Here is an 18,380-nt window from a genome sequence, read left to right on the forward strand (position 1 = left end):
TCATATACATCCTATCTGCCAACAAGGGATACAGTTGCTAACAAGGAGAAAAGAGATTTCTGTGCTTTGTATGACAACAGAAATTTTATCTAAACCATTATTTTGTTTATTCCCTGTTTTGTTACCGCATGAAGGAACTGTGAACTCATATCAGTATTAAACAACTATGCTTTAAATAAGAAAACACTCTGCAAGTCATGTACAACAAGCTGTTTTCATTCTCTTTATTGCTCGTTTGATATTGATGTGTTCTAGTTTGGCAAGGTCTTTTTAGTACCACTTTGTTTGGCTCTTCGTTGAAAAACCATTCCTGGGATTTAGAAAAAAATATTTTCTGAAAAAATTGTTTGTTATTATAACAGGGTTATTAATTTTTGTTATTAATGTTTGTTATTAAACAGGGTTAGTTTTCCTGATTTCTTTCTGATTTCTTTTTTCCTGATTTCTTTCAGTTTGCTTTTTTTCAAACTCATACAGGTCTCTTTACTCCCTTTTCAATGTTTAAATAATGGTTAACTATGAAGGAGACAAAAATAGACAAAGTAATTGCCACTGGTTCCTTTGTCTCATTGTGCCATGCTGTGCTATAAATGTATTTAATCTGGACAGAACCAAAGGGGTAAAACCTAATCTAATAGCTATCAATCAAAGGCAGGAAGCCTGCAAGACAGCAGCTCAGACTCAAATCTAGCGAAGGGAGAAAAAAAAAAAAAAAAGAAAAAAAAAGACAGTATGACTAAGATTGTGAGTCTTTAGGAACACAAGACTAGAAGGAATCATCAGGGTCATCAAGTCTCTTTGTAGGTGCCAAAGCACAGAGATCCTTTCATAAATACACCTAGATTTTCCTTAAAAACAATTATGTCTTTTTATTCTTACAACTCCAGTTGAAATCTTATTATGATTTCCAGTCAAAATTTATTCATGGGCAGTTTAATCACTGATGCTTTCATCTTAAGCAGCTTGTATGTTCTCTTTGTATTTATACTTTTTCATTCAGCTATATCCAGGAATATTATCATTACCTACCATTTTGCTATAACAAGTAATCAAACTTTTCCTCACCTCTCACAAAGGGAAAGTCTGTAACATTCTTGGAAGAGAGCAGGATTTTAAATAACAGTGAAAATGATTTACTGCTTTTCTTTTCACCTATTCTGACTCAGTTTAAGTGTTTTTTTTTTGTTTGTTTTTCTTGGAGCTGGATGGACAGAAATGTGTGCCGTTTTTCATATGATAATTTGTTAGTTTCTCATTCCATTATGTTTATACTTTTTTCTTGCCTGGGAGTCACTGTTCTTGCATATTCTGCAGTCATGTATTTCTAATGCTTATTCTTTCACTATTTTTTTTTTCCAGAAGTGTTACTTTTACACATTTTCTCTGATAGCAAATAAACTGTCATAGCTCCTGAACTTTAATCCTCAGAAATATCAGTTCAGAATTTTCTGAGAAGCTTTCTACAGTATTAATTAACTGATCATAGCTAAAAAGTTGAGAAGGCCATGTAGCTCTGACAACTTTACTATCCTCAGCTAAGAAACCTTTGCAAGTAAAATAAACTTAAATAAATTAAATTCATGCTTTTCTTACAGTGGAACATACCATCATTTTACTATGTATATTTTGATTTTAGTAGTTAATTTAAAATGCTGATTTTTTTTTTGTTTCTGAGTATATGCTTAACCTTGCATATGCTATAGATCACCTAGGTTGGGAATATCTCCACAAGATTTAATGTTGTATGGGTGTGAACATTAAAATTCAACTCCGAAGCAAAAAATATCTGAAAGAATCTCACTGTCTTGCTTATTCATTAATAAACTTTCTGGACTTCAGTCAAAATTTACATAAGGGATGCTAAATGCTTATGAGATAATCAGGAATAATTCATCTACACAAAGTTTGTAAAATCTAAAGCAGCTTCTGACTTTAATTAATTTGAACAAGTCAGAACACAAATAAGTTGGCAGGTCTGCAAGAGTATGGCAGTGTCTTAACTGCCTCAGGTGTTACGTGGACACATTTCCTATACTCACTAGAATATAGTGCATAGAGAAAGTGTCTCTTGCAGAATGAGGGTCTAAGGGACTGTTCATAAATTTATGAAATACAGCAAACTTGGTAAGAAGTTTACTTATTGCATGTAAATTGGGAAGAGTATTGTGTTAGAATTTTTACCATTCTAGTTTTCCATTGGTCCTTGATGTATAATTGCAAGGCTTCTTAAAATGTTCTCGGTCTGAATCTCCTGGTTTAAAACAGCCCCTGCCATTGTAGAGGGAAAGTGGAATAGCTTTTGACTAAGAAGAGCACTTTAGAGAAAAGAAAATAATGGCTGAAATTCTGACAGATCCTGAAAGAAAAAGAATGACTATCAATGTTTTATGGATGAAGTTAGCTGAAAGACGTGGCAGAGAGAAGAGGTTGAAAGTAGTGTTATAACTCTTCGATTATCAATAATATTTTTGCTCTCTGTTCTATACAGTGTTGCTTAGTTTAACAGTAAAAATAAAAATTACCTCTCTAGCTAAGAGGAGTCCAAACTTAAGTACCAGATCAGTATTTATGGATTAAAAAAAATAAAAAAATTAAATGCACTTACCCATCTCGTCACAACACAATTGCTTAGGTTAGTGTTTGTCAATTAATGTTTATTAAACCAATAGACCTTTTAGCTTCCGAGTTTCCTTGACATTTGATGTGGCCTGGGAGAGAGGGAAGCAAAGTGCCATTAACCGAAGAAAGAATAAGGATGAAACAGAGGCAGTACCAATTGAGGACTGGAGAACAAAACTAATTTGAAGCAGACATGGATTCATTATCACCATTTGTTTTCAAAGAGTTTCCCTTCCTGCTCCCAGAACAGCTGGCACAGATATTTTTTTTTTCTTGTTTAAACTGATTCAGTGTTTGGGAGGAGAGCTAAGGCTCCAATCTCTTTTGAACTTTGTGCACTCCGTGTGAAAAAGAGAGTTTTACAATTACATTTTTGAGAAGGTAGACCATATTTGGAGCAGGATACTTTGTCTCTACTGTGTTTGTTTCTATAGGACTTGATAAATAAATAATGGAAGAGAACAGAGTATTAGTCTTTCTCTACCCAGCAGAGCACAAGTCACATAGATGTGAAGAAACAGGATGCTGAGCTGTAGAGCTCACTCCTTCCTTCAATTCAGACAGTAATTGAGAGACAGCAGGAGATACAGCCTGACATAATTTTTAAGTCAGAGCCCATGGTAACTAAATCTGTGGAGAAAGTGGGGAGGAAACGGGGCATTCGGATTTCATCCAACAGTTTGATCTAAGAGTGAGGAAACTTTTCACTCAGATCCCCACATTTCTAAATGTGTGGTGCTAACATGCAAAGAGCCCCGAGATTGCCTACAGCATAGGTAATTGTATGCTCTTGTGCTGAAGTGCTGAGAGTGAGCAGAAATACTCAAGGGAGAGATGATTTCTTTGACGTCGGGTTATGATAATCCTTTGTATGAGTTCTGGTATTTCAGCTGATCCAGAGATGACTCAGTTTCCCAAGTCTATCAGCTAGTAAAAAAGTCCTTTGATTTAAAGTCAGATTGGTTGTTGCTATCTATGAACATTGTCAGTGAAAGCTACTTGGAACTGCTGCAATTGTGCCTGATGCCACTACTAGTCACTGTTGTCAAATGGAGCTGTCATACACATTTTTTCCTACCAGAACGAGTGTAAGGCAACAGTAGTGATGTATTCACTTAAACTCCTGTAGCCAGTTCTTTGCTCAACAGTTTAATAGCTGTGTGATATCCAGCTCTCAGAAGCAAGAGAGTATTTCTGGGTCTTCTACATAGGAGTTTCCTATGCTTTATCTGTGTTCTGTTTGTTGCTTTTTGTTTTGTTTTGTTGGCTTGGTTTTTGCATGCCTCTGGATAGGTAAAATAAGAAATGAAATGGTAGCAATTTTTATTTCTAGACTTTCCAGACAGGTCTTGCAGTGTGGATCTCTGCTGGCATCAGGGCTGTAAGCCTACAGCATCATTCTGGGAGTGTTTGTCATTGAGGACCCACAAAACACAGCTATTTCACTGGTCTCCAAGAAAAAAAAAAGATGAATTGTACTGTATTGTCCTCCAAGGGCTTCTCGTTAAAAGCACAGATAATTGTACAGATAATTCAATAATTGTTTCTTCTGTTACTGTTATTTATGTACCTTCTTAAATATGCAGTGCAGGTCAAATTTGCTTTATAGAAAAAGCTTTGAAGAGGTAGGAGTGGCTCTAAGTTTCCGTATTGAGTTTGTCCAATATACACGAACAGTGTCCTTGAAGGCTCCTTCTCATTGGCACCTTACTGGTGCATGTGTTTTGCCCTGATTTATGAGTAGAATTTACTTTAAGAGCCTTTCTTGTTTTCTTCACTTCCATATAAATTAAAGAGAAGAAACAGTGTGCAAATATCTCCATGTTGCTGCAAAAAAATGCCATCATGTTCTCTATGCAACACGGAAAATTGGAGTACTGTCAGCAGACAGGTCAAGGAGTCTGGTCAAAGTGCAGTCTAAAAAGCCTGAGAAAGTGATGTCACTGACTTCTGTCATACAAAGGGAACATGAGCTATTAACATCTGCACATTTGTTTGTTTTTACTGGATGAAGGCCAGAACCAAAGCCACAGTGATCTCCAGTGGCTAGCCAAATTTGTAGTACAAGGGGATGTCATGCTGCCTGTGTGGTGAGAGGAAGTGTACAGAGAAAATGCCAAGAAACTTGGAAAGGTATGCTGAACTGGGCAGTGAAAAACTGAGGAATCCAGAAAAGACATTTCTGAATGGCAAGCCCGTTAGTTTCTCTTTGATTTGTTTTTCTTTGGTTGGTTGGTTGCCTCTATTTTCCCCATTTAAGTATAGGAGATAAAACATGAAAGCTTCTATCTTATTGGGAGATGAAATGAATTAGTCTTTGAAGTACTACAAGAACAGTGCTCAGAATGTACTGGATTACTATAGATCATTATTAAAGAACAGTAGCTAGCATTATTCATTGACGGACTTAATTTGTGCATGGGAAATGTGGTAACAGTGCTGTTCACTAACTTCACAGGTAAGCTATGAGGAAGAGACAGTCCATCCCTTCACAGGTCTCATCTCCTGCAGAAAACCTGTTAATAATTTCTCAGTATACAAGGATGCAGAACCTTATATTTGAGAAGTCATTGGAAAGTGGGACCACTGTTTTTCAGAGGCTCATCCAAAGAAAAATTATCAGAATATTTACATACCACCTGTGCCTCTCTGCTAGTTTTCAGGAATTAACAAGCTGCATGTCCCAAAGCATGTAACTCAAAATAGTTGCAACACTTTAATTAGCACTGAGCAGCACTAACTGGAGTTAAATGACATTTTATTACCTCTTTGTGACTAATTTTTCAGCCTTTGGCTAATTCAAAATAATCTTGCAAATATTCAGTCAGAGAAGATTTTTGGCAAGAATTCTGGAAAACAGACTTTCCTAATGATCTGCCATTCACTTCTAACAATATGTCTTAGACTGAAGTCTGCATAATGATTAGCTAGTTTTAGGAAATGGCTACTAATAATTCAGTTGCAAGGAGATCCTTCAGTTAGCATATTTTATTATTACAACAAATTTTATTCATTTTCATACACACGTATATTTCAACAACAGACCTAATTTAAAAATCAAAGTTTATGTAAGAAATGAACAGCAAAAAAAAGTCCCTTGCTGTGACTGATTGCATTAGTTATAGTATTGCTTCAGATGTAATCAGGACTATTTGTCTTTCTGACATTACCACAATGATATGAGATACAGTATGCTAATATGCCTATCTTGGTTTACAAACTATTATTAGTCCTTTCTTTCTTTGAGTCTCTTAATTAGTGACCGTTGTTTAAAGTCATCCATCTTTGCTCACATTTATGCAAATATTCCAAATTATTAACGATAGCGTCAGTAGGCTCATGTTTATCCATTTATATCAAGAAAATATTTTTTCTAAAAGGCTCATGTTACCACTTTTGTTCACATGGAAACTTATTCTGTTAATAAATCTAGCTTTTTGGAGGAGCAAAGAACTACTTCTACCTGTGAGTTGCAGGTAGATATGTTAGGGAATTTAAATTATACATATGTACTTTATCAATAATACATAAATGAACTCTTCCATCAATTGCACATCAGTATTTTCAGAGAATAACATGGAGTGGCACACAAAATACAAAGTGCTGGCAGAATAGCCAGCATGCAGCTGAATGGTTAATTTTATTTTTTATTTTTTAATTACAAATTATTTTATTTTTATTAAATGAAAAAGGAATATTAAAGAGTAAATAGTTATAAATATATAAAATGTATTTTCTAAGGATAGGTTGGTAATTTCAGTTGTCTGTGTTCAACAGTCATCTTCGAGGGACTGGAAAGTGGCCAGAAGTCCCTTTCCCTCTCCTCCTGGAGGAGGACTTCTCCCTCTATTCAGCAATGGTGAGACCACAGCTGGAGTACTGGATCCAGGTCTGGGCTCCCCTGTACAAGAGAGACATGGACCTACTGGAGAGAGTCCAATAAAGGGACTGAAGCACCTCTCCTGTAAGGAGAGACTGAGAGAGCTAGGACTGTTCAGCCTGGAGAAGAGGAGACTTGGGGGGATCTCAACAATGTCTATAAATACTTGAAGGGAGAATGCAGAGAGGATGGAGCCAGGCTCTTTTGTGTGGTCCCCAATGCCAGGGCAAGAGGCAGTGGGCACAAACTGGAACCCAGGAGGTGTCATCTAAACAGCAGGAAGCACTTCCTTACTGTACAGGTGACCAAGTACTGGCACAGCTTCCCCAGAGAGGCTGTGGAGTCTCCTCCTTGGAGATTTTCAAAAGCCACCTGTACATGGTCCTGGGCAGTCTGCGCTGGGTGGCCCTGTGTGAGCAGGGGTTGGACCAGATGGCCTTCAGAGGGCCCTGCCCACCTCAACTGTTCTGTGATTCTGTGAGGGACCTTACTGGAGAGCAGGAGGGATCGGAGAGGTGAGCAGGTCAGGATGGCTATTCCCTCTTCCCTTGTGAGTAGCAGGACAGCTCTCGGTTCTCCTCTTTCCTCATTTCATTCACTTTCTTCTCTTTATAACTTTTGAAATTGACAGTAAGAACAGCTAACCAAAATTTTGCAGAGATGTTGTGCAATCAAAGCATCCACTCAATGTAATTTGACATACTCTAACAAAGGATTGTAGGGGTACTATTTTTTATTTGATTTTCTTCTTCATGAAATGGTGTTTCCTAGAAAACGGCCCTGTATACCTACCTGGATTGGTGTGGAGGTGACTCTGATGTGTAAACTGGGTGCCTTATAACTATGGTGAAAGTCCTTCTGTCCTTGTTGATCCTATTGATGAACAGGAAGCTTATGCTGCTATGCCCTTATGTCACCTTAATAATCAGGGCCTGTGTGACTTTGCAAGACTGAAAAAAATGTAAACTTTTTAATGTGCTTTAAAAATTAATGCATGCTGGTGCCAAAGCAATATGTGGAATGACTGAGAGAAGAGTAATTCGACATAATTCTATTCATTTATATACTAAAGGAATGTTGTATTTGAAGGGGTGAATACACTTATGATTAACTTATAATTATCATTTAGCTAGATTCTTGTAGCATATTCTATGATTTGTTTTGTGGAATTGTTTTGTTGTTGTTGTTGTTTAATGCCTAACCAGAAGTTTATGGATTACTTTAATTAGTAAGTATATGCAGCATCTCTCAGTTAAGTTAGCTGCAAGTGAACCACTCTTGTGCAATGTCATTAGCATAATTTTAATACCAGTGCTCCACAGTAGCATAGAAGCAGAAATATTTTCTTCAATGCCGAAATGAATCTTGTACGTAGCTGAGTAAGACGACTTCTTTTGTAGAAGAACAGGTGAATGACTTTGATGGAATTTTCCTTGGTAATTCAGACATAAGACATAATCAGTTGTGCATTTTCATCTATCCTTTAAAAAAAAAAAGGTAATATAAAAGCCAAATAATATTTCAATCATCAATATTTTTTATTTTTTATTTCTTTCTGAGAACGTATATAGGGAAAAGATATAGAGACTATATATATTAAAAATAAGCTTTATTCTGGTGTAAGTCAAGAATAATACATTAAAAGAGTAATTTACTGGTTGGAAGAAAAAGCTCTCTGCTGTCAAATAAATGGGCAGATTAGCAAATGAAATAGAGGAATTATAATAATAATATAGCTCTGATTTTTCAGAATATATTCTGTCAGTCAGGAAAACCATCTGAGAACTGCAGTTTCCTATCCTAGGTGTAATAAGTATATTGGTATATATGCACAAAAATGTTTGAACACTAAAAGAAAATTGACTTTATTTAGAAAACAACAACAACAACAAATGCTTTCAAGTAAGAGTAAGATTCCTATAGTTTGGGGACTGATTACATTTTTAATTATCTACAGTCCCTTCTCCAAAGACCTTATTCTCCTTATTTTAAATCATATAAAGTTAATAGGAATAAAAAGTAGTTCAAAAGTAGTTGCTGATAAGTTTCATTGACCTGTAAAATATTAAATAATTTTCTGTGCTTAGAAATGATGAAGCTATATGTCTTCAGGCAATATTATGAAATAATTCAGCGTGCCGGATTTGTATATAAAAGTAGGTCTGGAATTCTATGCAGTGTTTTGGAACAATGTCTAGAACTCTAGCAAGTGATGCTGGAGCCAGGCAAACTAAACGCAGACCAATCAGAATATGGATTAAAAATGAAGAACATCTAACTAAAAGAGAGAAGCAGAATTATGAAGATTGCTGACACTGAGGTATTCCTATACTTCTCTGAGGCGTTACCATCAGTAGGCACTGCAAGCATTTTAAGTTCAATGTTTTATGTTGAGTTCCCTGTCATAGTATGACATAGTATGATGTGACTTCTTCTGCTGGTTTAGATCTGATCACCTAAGGAAAGGTTATTTTCATGCTTCTCTTTCCATTAAATGGTCTCCTCCCATTTGTCTCTCTCTATATATATTATTTTATTTTATTTTTGTTGGAGCGCAGACACAGCAATGAATGGTACATCATAAGCAATTTCTGTTCAATGTCTGAGTATTGGGCATCCTGTGTGAACAGAGCTGTCTCCCAGAAAAATGCATTATTAAAGATTCTGTGTTTGCAGTGGTCTTGTTTAAATACCAGCACGCATTTCTATTTAAAGCACAAAAGAGAAGGTACTTCAGTGTAGATGAGGCACTATATAAATGCTTCTCACTTGAGAGTGAGTCTGCAGAGGTACTGGCCCTTTGGAACAATTCCTGTAATAGCTACAGATGTATTTGGTCATATTTGGCATAGATTTTGTTTGCTTTTACTTAGGAACAAGTTGCTGCTAAGAAAAGCAAAAGGCAGTTTGACCGAAACCTTCAGTCTGTCTTTACTGAAGGTCAGTACCTTTGTCATGGTGATTTACTCCAAATCTCCAGCTTACATTTCAGATGGAAACAGCCCTTTCTGCGACCAGCAATAGCCCTCTGTGAGCATGTATCATTTATCATTTTATTGGTAGCAGCTGAGTGTGCTCTAAAAATAGATGTGTGAAATGATGGACAGTTCATGATTTGTTGGCATGGAATCAAGATGTGACAGAAGGGACCAAGCGAGCCAATTGCATCCTCACTGCCAAGGTTACCATGGAAGCTTTAACTCTTTATACTCTCTTCATCTCTCTTGGTCACGTAACTTGTGCAGTACACTTTAATTGTTATGGATGAAGTGTATTTCATAGTGTAAAATCTACCTGCCCACATTAACGGAAGCTGTCAGACATAATTTAGGTAGCTGTGTATATTCCATAAATTCTAATAGGAGAATGCAGGTACATTTGCCAAGGCAAAAAGCAGTAGATATGCAAACTTGAAATGTAAGTAAGTGCTCATTTGTCTAAATTTTAATATCGTACTTACAGTGAGAAATTAAGGGAAGGGTTCCCAGTGAGTAAAGCAAAAGGAAGGAAAAATTCAAGGCAGAGAAAATGAGGGGATGTGAAATCTCTTATTCAATTTCTTCAGCTGTTTTCTTTGTGGTCTACAAGCACCCCATTTCTCACCTACCCTTCAGTTCAGCCAATCCCTGTAGTATCCTTTTATCTCTGAACTTTTTTTCTTTTCCGTCATTTCAGTATGATTTTCTCCTTCAGCTATATGCATAGAGAATTCAATTTAAATACCTTCTGGCTTAATGCAACCATCCCACAGCTTCTTCCACAAACTGCTCCTCACTTTTTTCCACACCTGAACATTGCATTCTATTTTTTCCTCTTCACAGACAGCAAGGGAGAGGGACAGAGGGCTTTTAAGGCTGCCTTTCACTTTGCCACCTGTTGACACACAGTGTGGATGTAGTGATAAGAATCTTTCTCCTTTATATCTTCCCGTTTTCATAACCAAGTAACAGAGAAGTTTGACAAGGGCTGTAGTCTCACTGCTCTCAGTGAGACTGTCTTCTTTCCAGTTCTTTTATTGCATAAGACTCAGATTAAAGACAAAAACATGATGTAAGTAAATAGCAATATTCAAAGTGTCTAATTTCTGGAGCAAATAATTTCTTTCCTTTTCTCAGTACTCAAGTCCCAAAGGAGTATTCCTTTTCTCTTGAATTTTGTTGACCATAAACCAAATAGCAGAGGTGAAATTTTCAATCAGATTCCCTTAGACCTCTCTGATAGTATGCAGAGAAATCCATCACATTCTATCTCTCTGTCTTGGAATTTCTTCTGCCATATTTCATTCACTTGCTCTCTAACACACAATCACTAAAGATTTTCAAATAAATGCCTGGGGAAAGGGTGGGGAAGCAAATCTACTTAATTTTTCATTAGCTTCAACCTCAGAAATGTCTTTTCCACTTTAATTTGGGCCTATGGAAAATTCACTTTCCATCTCAATGTTTTAATTTGGCATAGTTTTTATTGCTCATTACTGTGCCATAATTTTAACTGAAGTAACCAGAACCAGCTAGAATGGTCTTTTCTTTCTCTGAGTCAAATGAATTGTTGGAAGATCTGTTTCTTCCGTGAATTAAGAAGTATGCCTTTGCCTGAAAACCGTTTCACAAATTTGCAATTTGTTTGGAGCTCTTAAACTTACAGAGTGCCACAGGTTATCTGGAAGTTTTAGTGATGATGAAAAAAGGATACGACAATTTTTTTAAGCTTCTAAACACAGGGTAGCCCGTTTGAAGATGTAGCTCCAGTCAAGATAACATCTGGATAAATGGCCACCAAACATGCTCGGGTCAGTTTTTTGGCAGCAGGTCCTCACTGTGTGATTGTGCTGTGGGTAGTTCAGTGCAAAAGCCCAAAGGGTTCTCCTTGTCATGGAAATTACTGCACCTGTACAGATCAACTGCAGCACAGGCATGGCTGGTAGGACATTTCCCAGCTCAGTGGATTCACTGTATATGTAGCAATGGGTCAGTTTTAGAATACAGCAAAATCAATTTATTTTTTTTTAATTAGTCATAAAAATTTTAGGGGATTGTATTATGCGTTTGCCAGAAGGTGTTTCAACAGCTTGTACATTTCAAATCAAAACTCATCATACCTGTAGATTGTGTGCATGAATTTCAAAGCTTATCAGCCTGTTATTTCTAAGTGCTCCCAAGCTTTCTCACAGTCAATATCATTAGAAAGCTAAACACTTAAAAGATTTTGATATGGCTGTTCCTAAGAAATCAGAGACTGTTATTAAAATGCCTGTTTATCCTTCCCAAAATGTAGCAATCTGAAGTTTGTCAACTCTAATGCTTTATCTAGCCCAATAAATGCAGTGCAAAATGAGGAAAAAAGGAAGTAATAACTAACAATAAGTGGAATCATGTCCTTCCAGTTGTTCCTCATAGTGCTTGGATAACATTGGGAAGAGGTTGGAACTAAGGCAGTGCTAAGTTGAATTCTTGCATTCCTGATTATTTTTAACTGCCAAAGTCTCTCTTCCATGTAGCATCCCATGCCATTTCGGCCAGAACATTTCATTTAAGAGAGAAATGTTCTTCAATAAGAACTGGGAACTTAATAACCTGTTATTCTTTATCCTCTATTTGACATGAAAGATTTCAAGTGAAGGTGCAAATCTCATTTTCAGAGTGAAAAGAATTCATGGAATAATTTTTTAAAACAAAATGTTAAATTATTTACATAGTTAATATTATGCTAGAGAACTCAGCAGGTAGAAATAAATGCACAATCATCAATCTATGTAGTCAGTTTTTTAACACATTCAATTTTAAGGAGTTTGTGAGCTTCAACAGTTGATTAAACCATTATGATTTGGACTCCTTATGAATAAACTTTTAGCTTTACAGTGACAAATTTCAAAGAGTTTTGGAGTCTCTTTAATCCTAACTCCATAGTTATTCTATACAATAAGAGTCTGCTTGTGCCTTTTCCAGATTACATTTTTTTTCACAGCAAGAGCTGTACTCTACCTTCTCTGTTTCAACCTTTCACAGTAGACTAACACACCCAAAACAATTACAGACATTGCAGCAACAAAATTATAGAGTGTTGTTACAGATACTTTAAGCTGTAGCATAGCAGACAGACTGGACACCAGAAAGACAAAAGGATATACAGGTTGTACTTTTGGCTCTATAGCTGTGTTTTGAGAGGCAGCTCATTACCTTCTAGTTTGTTTGCCTTTCTAAAGGTGAACAAATATTCCTGCAAAACACTTATGAAAAATACTCTGAGATCCTGGGGTAGATGTCCAGGCCTATGCATTATTGGTTACAATATGTGGAGTGTGTATATATAGAGAAATGAACCAATTTTGAGAATACACCAAGAATGAGTTGGTGAAGTGAATATATACTAGAAATTGATTTTTTTCTTTACATAGAATCCAACTCGTAGACAAAGATGTTTGCCCTGAAAAGTGTTACTTGCCAATATTCCTCTCAAGGTAAAACACCTGATCTCATTATCTGTTTCAAAAAATTAATTTGCAATGAGATCTATTACTTTTCACAGTGTAATTGTTGCTTTTATTCTGATCACATGAAGTGAGATTAACTATGCTCACAGAACTTTGATAAGGATACAATAAAATGTACAAATATTGTCTTAAATTAAAAAGAAGGGAGCAAAGAAAAGAAAAATGATTCGAGAACTGTGACTTATCTCACTTAAAAAACGGAGGTGCATGTCTATTCATCTACCTTCTATTTTAAAATATGTAAGGGCACTCTAAGGCACTCCATCAGCCTGTGCTAAAGCAAGCAGCAATACAGAATTGAATTCTGTTTGTGAGTATCCTTTATTTGGTATTATCTGTCCCATTAAAATAGCCCAGAGTAAGTAAAGCACTGGCTTTCAGTCAAAGTTGTTTTTTATTTCTTCTTTCTTTCTTTTTCTTTCTTTCTTTCTTTCTCTCTCTCTCTCTTTCTTTCTCTCTCTCTCTTTCTCTTTTTTTTTCTTTTTTTTAGGAATTTAATCATACTTGAGTCTTTCTGACTACATTTATCCAAAATACTAGGTGACTGTTTTCAGAGTGAATAATGGACTAAATATAGGTTCTTTACTTATCTGTTTCTGTAGAAAACGAAGTAATGTCAAGCAGGCTTTCCATTAGGCTTGGTGCTTCCCCATGCAGACACTAGCAGCTAGGAATGGTATTCTTTCACCACTCATTACAAAAGCTGGGCCCAAGTCTACTAATGAGAGATGACATATATGCCAATATGAGCAGAGAGTGCTGTCAGACAGCAGCATTTTATTTGCATTTGATGCAAGTGTGAAAGATTAAATTGGTTACAAGACAATGCAACTCCAGTAATTCTGCATAAGGGACTGGTATGACCCACAGCTATGGTAGTCAGCAGTACTGCTCACAGGAAGACAGGAATGCCTCCCTGCAGGACCTAGTTCTGTCCCCTGTGCGAGTTACTAACTAGTTGCATGATGAGGAATGTGTAGTAATTGTAACACAACCAAACAGTCCACCTTAAAGCTCCGGCAATGCAAGAGTGCTCCACAGAGAAAAGTTCCTTGTGACCACAGGCTCCCCAAAAACAGAGCCAGCACACCACAAGGCCAGAATACATCTGGAGAGAAAAAGCATGGAGTGCCTTATTCTGTCCTTTCACTTTCATTTTTGGTTAAATCTGAGGTTAAAACTGTTTCGACCACCTTCAAATAAGTTACTTTCTGTTTCAAAAAGAGAAAAGTCTTTCTCTGCAGCCTTCTGCTGACCCTGATCACCATCCTTCTCATAGTGGCATGCTGGTATTTACTCTAGTGCTGAATAAAACATTTATTATTTCAATTTTTGCACCCATTTTGTACTTTTGGAAATGATTGTATGTTACAAACTAATAGTAAATTAAGTCCAGCAACTTTGGGCCCAGCAGTTTTTTATAATAGGTCTTGTTGCTTATGGATTGTGTTACAGATTACATAGGGTTTTAATTTGGTTTTGCTTGTTTGTTTCTTTTTAGCTGAGCTCCTTCCACTGGGAAAAGAAGGAGAGACGTTATCTCACACATATTATTCCCCTGGCCTCTATGAAATCTCATGTTATGCTTTCTCAGCACTGAAAATGGGATTGGGTCTACAGTAAAGCAGAGGCAAAAGTGTTTCTCAATGATTCTTAGCCCACTTACAAGGGGCATCTCTTTCCCTGTCTAACATGACAAAGTTCAACCTCAGCCAAACTGTTTTATTTCCTGAAAACACATGCACTGGAAATCCGTCTGTCTTTTTGGATGCTGTAACAGATACTATTTTGCTTTCCAGTACCTCTATGAATTCTGCTCTTGGATGACCCATACTTCATTTGTACTTGATTTTCTTTTAATTTCTCCTGAACCTTGTAATAAAACTCTCTAGTGTTCCATAAATTATGTGGAATTGAAATCCAGCCACATAAACTGTTAATGTGCAATGAGACAGTTATTTAGGGCTCGTTCTGCCCAGAAATAACACATTCAAGAGAAGAATGTTTTATATATATGTTGAGTATCTGGCAGCAGCTCCCTCAACACAGGGCAGTTTCTCTGTTGGGATACTGAATTCCTCCAGAAGAGTTCATAAGGTCAGAAATATGTATTTCTGATCAAAATTCCCTGAATTTTGATGTCCTGGTTTAGACATGTGTTACAGATTAAGTGGTCTGTCTACCCAAAACTGCCATATCAATACTAAATTGATTTCATAAAACAGACATTACATTTTCCTGAATAAATAACATATACAAGATATGTAATTGTTTTAGCAAGACAGAACCTCTATGACTACCCCTAACATCATTTATCTTTCAACTAACACAGAGGTCAAAATGCAAAATCACTGTGTACAGACATTCTCTGTATTTGCAGGGTTTCTGGTAGGACTTTCTTTTCCAGTGCAATGGGCAAACAGAATAAGAGTCTCCAAGTGCTGTTTTTTTTTTTTTTCAGTGAACTTGGCCACAGTACAGACTTGTAAGTGTCATGCTGACCTCTGCTAAACACTGCATACCTAAAATAATTTTGCTGTTTGCAGCTGATCTCAGTTTGAGGTCACAGGTCCAGATAAACCTATGGAAACAGTAGTTTTCAGTGACTTCCAAATGAAATAGCATGTCCCCATTGGACTTTCAGTTCAGTCATGTTCCACTTAAAAAGAAAGCTTGGATTCCTTGTATCATTTTATTGGCATTTATTATTTAGATTAAGATACATCTGGGATGATTTTCTGAATGTATACAACACAGTCAATGCCTAGGGAAACTTTTTATCTAAATGGGGAAAAATAGGGGAAAGATTACATTGTAAAAGCGAAGTAGTCAGTAGTCCAGTTTTAATATGGATTATGTTTTCCACAGGCTATGAAATAATTTAGAATTTATTCTGAATGATTTTGAATTTTTTATACTTATGGGAAAATTGTGTTTTGCAATACTTTTTTCCCTTTTTTTGGAAAACTTTTTAAAAATAGCTTGACTATTTCAGATATTCAATTTTCTGATTAAAAAATACACCAAAGGATCATAAGTAAGATGTTTTTGTAAGAAGGACATATGGAAATTATGTTACTGCTTCATAGAATTTCAGTTGCTTCAGTTCATTTTTGTAGACCAGACCTGCTTCAGTTGAGAGACAGATTTACAGAGCTGCATGACTAAGATGAGAAGAAATGGGGTCAAATAGCAGCAGAAGAGACTGGGGAATTTTGAGTAAATACTGGGTGAGGGACCGGATTCACTTTTTCTAAAGACTGAAAAAATACTTCAGTACTTTGGTAGGAGCTCTAATTCTTTTAATGTTTCTTTTTAAATGTCTGTTAGGAGTGATATAAGTATAATGCAAGAGACTGGACTAGATTGCTTCATGAGATCCCTTAAAATCATACTTTATCATTATGAGTCTGCAGGATTATTAAAAAAAAATATATATTTATTAGGTGCTTCTCTCATAGCTGTTTTTTACAGGCTATATTTTAAGTCTTCTTGCATAGACTGTGTTTTCTAGGGGTTCATTCAACTTCAGTGATCCCATTTGAAACTTGAAATGTAAGGTCTATATACATTTAACTATCAGCAGAGGTAGGTGCATCATTTCTGGTGATCACTAAAATATTGCTCTAGTTTCAGATAATTATTATATTAAATTTTTACCTTGACACTTTTACTACTTTTGCAACAATATGAAGTAGTGAATTGGGAATAGGACAGATTTCAAAGCTTCATGCACAGAACAAGTTTCACCAATGTAAGTCATCAGAATGAGGAATGATTCCCTGTAAATTGTGCAGTTTTTCAAAATGTCTTCTGAATTTATTCTGGATCACTGAAAATTGTCCCCATGTGAGAGGGGAAAAAAAAAAAAAAGAAGGAAAAAAAAAAAGATAAAACCACAGTCTGCTAACCTTCCCTGCTTCTAGCATTTTTTGATTACAGGAATATCTCAGAAGCTTTCACACTTACTTAAGTATCATGTAGTAATATGCCATGTTTTTGTCTTTTACTAAACTAATTTATTAACATCTCATTGAGAAGATGGATCAGCTTTATTCTGACCTCACTAACTTAATATTGTTACAGCTGACATGTAAATATTCAGCTTAGGAGCATATCATCATACTCCTCATCTCCATAGACTTTTGTACCTTCAGTTCATAGATTACCTTTTATAGGGACTATAACATACTTGTAAAAAAACATTGTGGATACTCCATCAAATAGATTTTGTTATTTTCCCTGCATTTATCAGAATAAGGCATTCCATTATTTTTAGAGAGACTAGTAATTTCTAGTAGTTTGGTTAAATCTGCTAATAAGCATGAAAGCTACATTTCAGGCTTTCTTTTCTGGCTTTTTATTCTGTACTTGCTAGACTATTAGTTAACTAATGTGTTACTTAAAGATAATTAAACAAGGATACAATGTAAATGGATTGGTGAAAAAACATGATGGAAGCATGTGCTGATCCCTCTAGTCAAAACTAGCATATTATATCCATATGTATTTTATTTTATTTTATTTTGAATAGGAAGAAACTCCCTATGTTGAAATTACAAAACTATCCAAAAGATAGGGTATCATTAGGGCAATATACTGAAGATGGTATATGCAGCTTTAATTGAGCGCAGATAGTAGAACAGAATGCTAATATTGAATGGGTAAAACATCACATACAGTTCATCTTAATATGTTATTTACAGAGGATTGCATGTGTGGTTGTGTATCTTGATAAATGCAAAGAGGATGCTTTATCTTCAAGTACCAGTATGTCTGATCTATCTATTGCTTGGCACTTTGATGGTGAGACACCAGATAGAAAGAAATGGTTAATGTGTACATGGATAAATAATTGGTCTGAGATCAGTATAATTTGGCACACAACTCAGTTGTCAAAATGTTGCTCAGCTGCAACAGGAGCAGATTTGAACTCACAATTTTAAAACGATTCCTGGCCGATTTAGAGGGCACTGTGGGTTTCCCTGGGCAGTCATGAAGCTATAGAAATTTGGCCAGTGACTTTTTAACAGTGAGCTGTTCTAATTAAGAAAGTTAAATAATCCAGAACAGTGATTTTTGACCTGAGCCCTGAACATGGAAGTGACTAGACCATGTCTTTCACAGGAGGTAATGGAATGAAAACATTAAATAAACTGTTCCATCAATTGACTTGTTCAACTGTTGAAAGCATTAGCCTCATTTGTATATGAAATGGACTAGCTTTCATTTCTACCTGTGAAATCTAAACTGATATTATAGCTGCATAAAGTAGAAAAGTTAAAAAAAAAAAAAGTAAGTCTCAAAGCCTAAGTTATGCAAAGCATCATCAAAGATGCAAAGAGAAGAATCTGGTTGCAGAAAGATTTATAGCTGATCTGAATAATTTAA

The 18,380-nt window shown here is 35.9% G+C and overlaps 1 protein-coding gene across 4 annotated transcripts in view; it reads left to right on the forward strand.

Annotated features, from left to right (window-relative positions):
* The window catches only part of KCNIP4 (potassium voltage-gated channel interacting protein 4), a 436,947-nt gene that overhangs the window by 194,208 nt on the left and 224,359 nt on the right, over window positions 1-18,380 (forward strand). The gene's annotated exons all lie outside the window — the stretch shown is intronic.

The sequence above is a fragment of the Anser brachyrhynchus genome, assembly GCF_964034855.1.
Source record: "Anser brachyrhynchus genome assembly, chromosome: 4".
NCBI lineage: Eukaryota > Metazoa > Chordata > Aves > Anseriformes > Anatidae > Anser > Anser brachyrhynchus.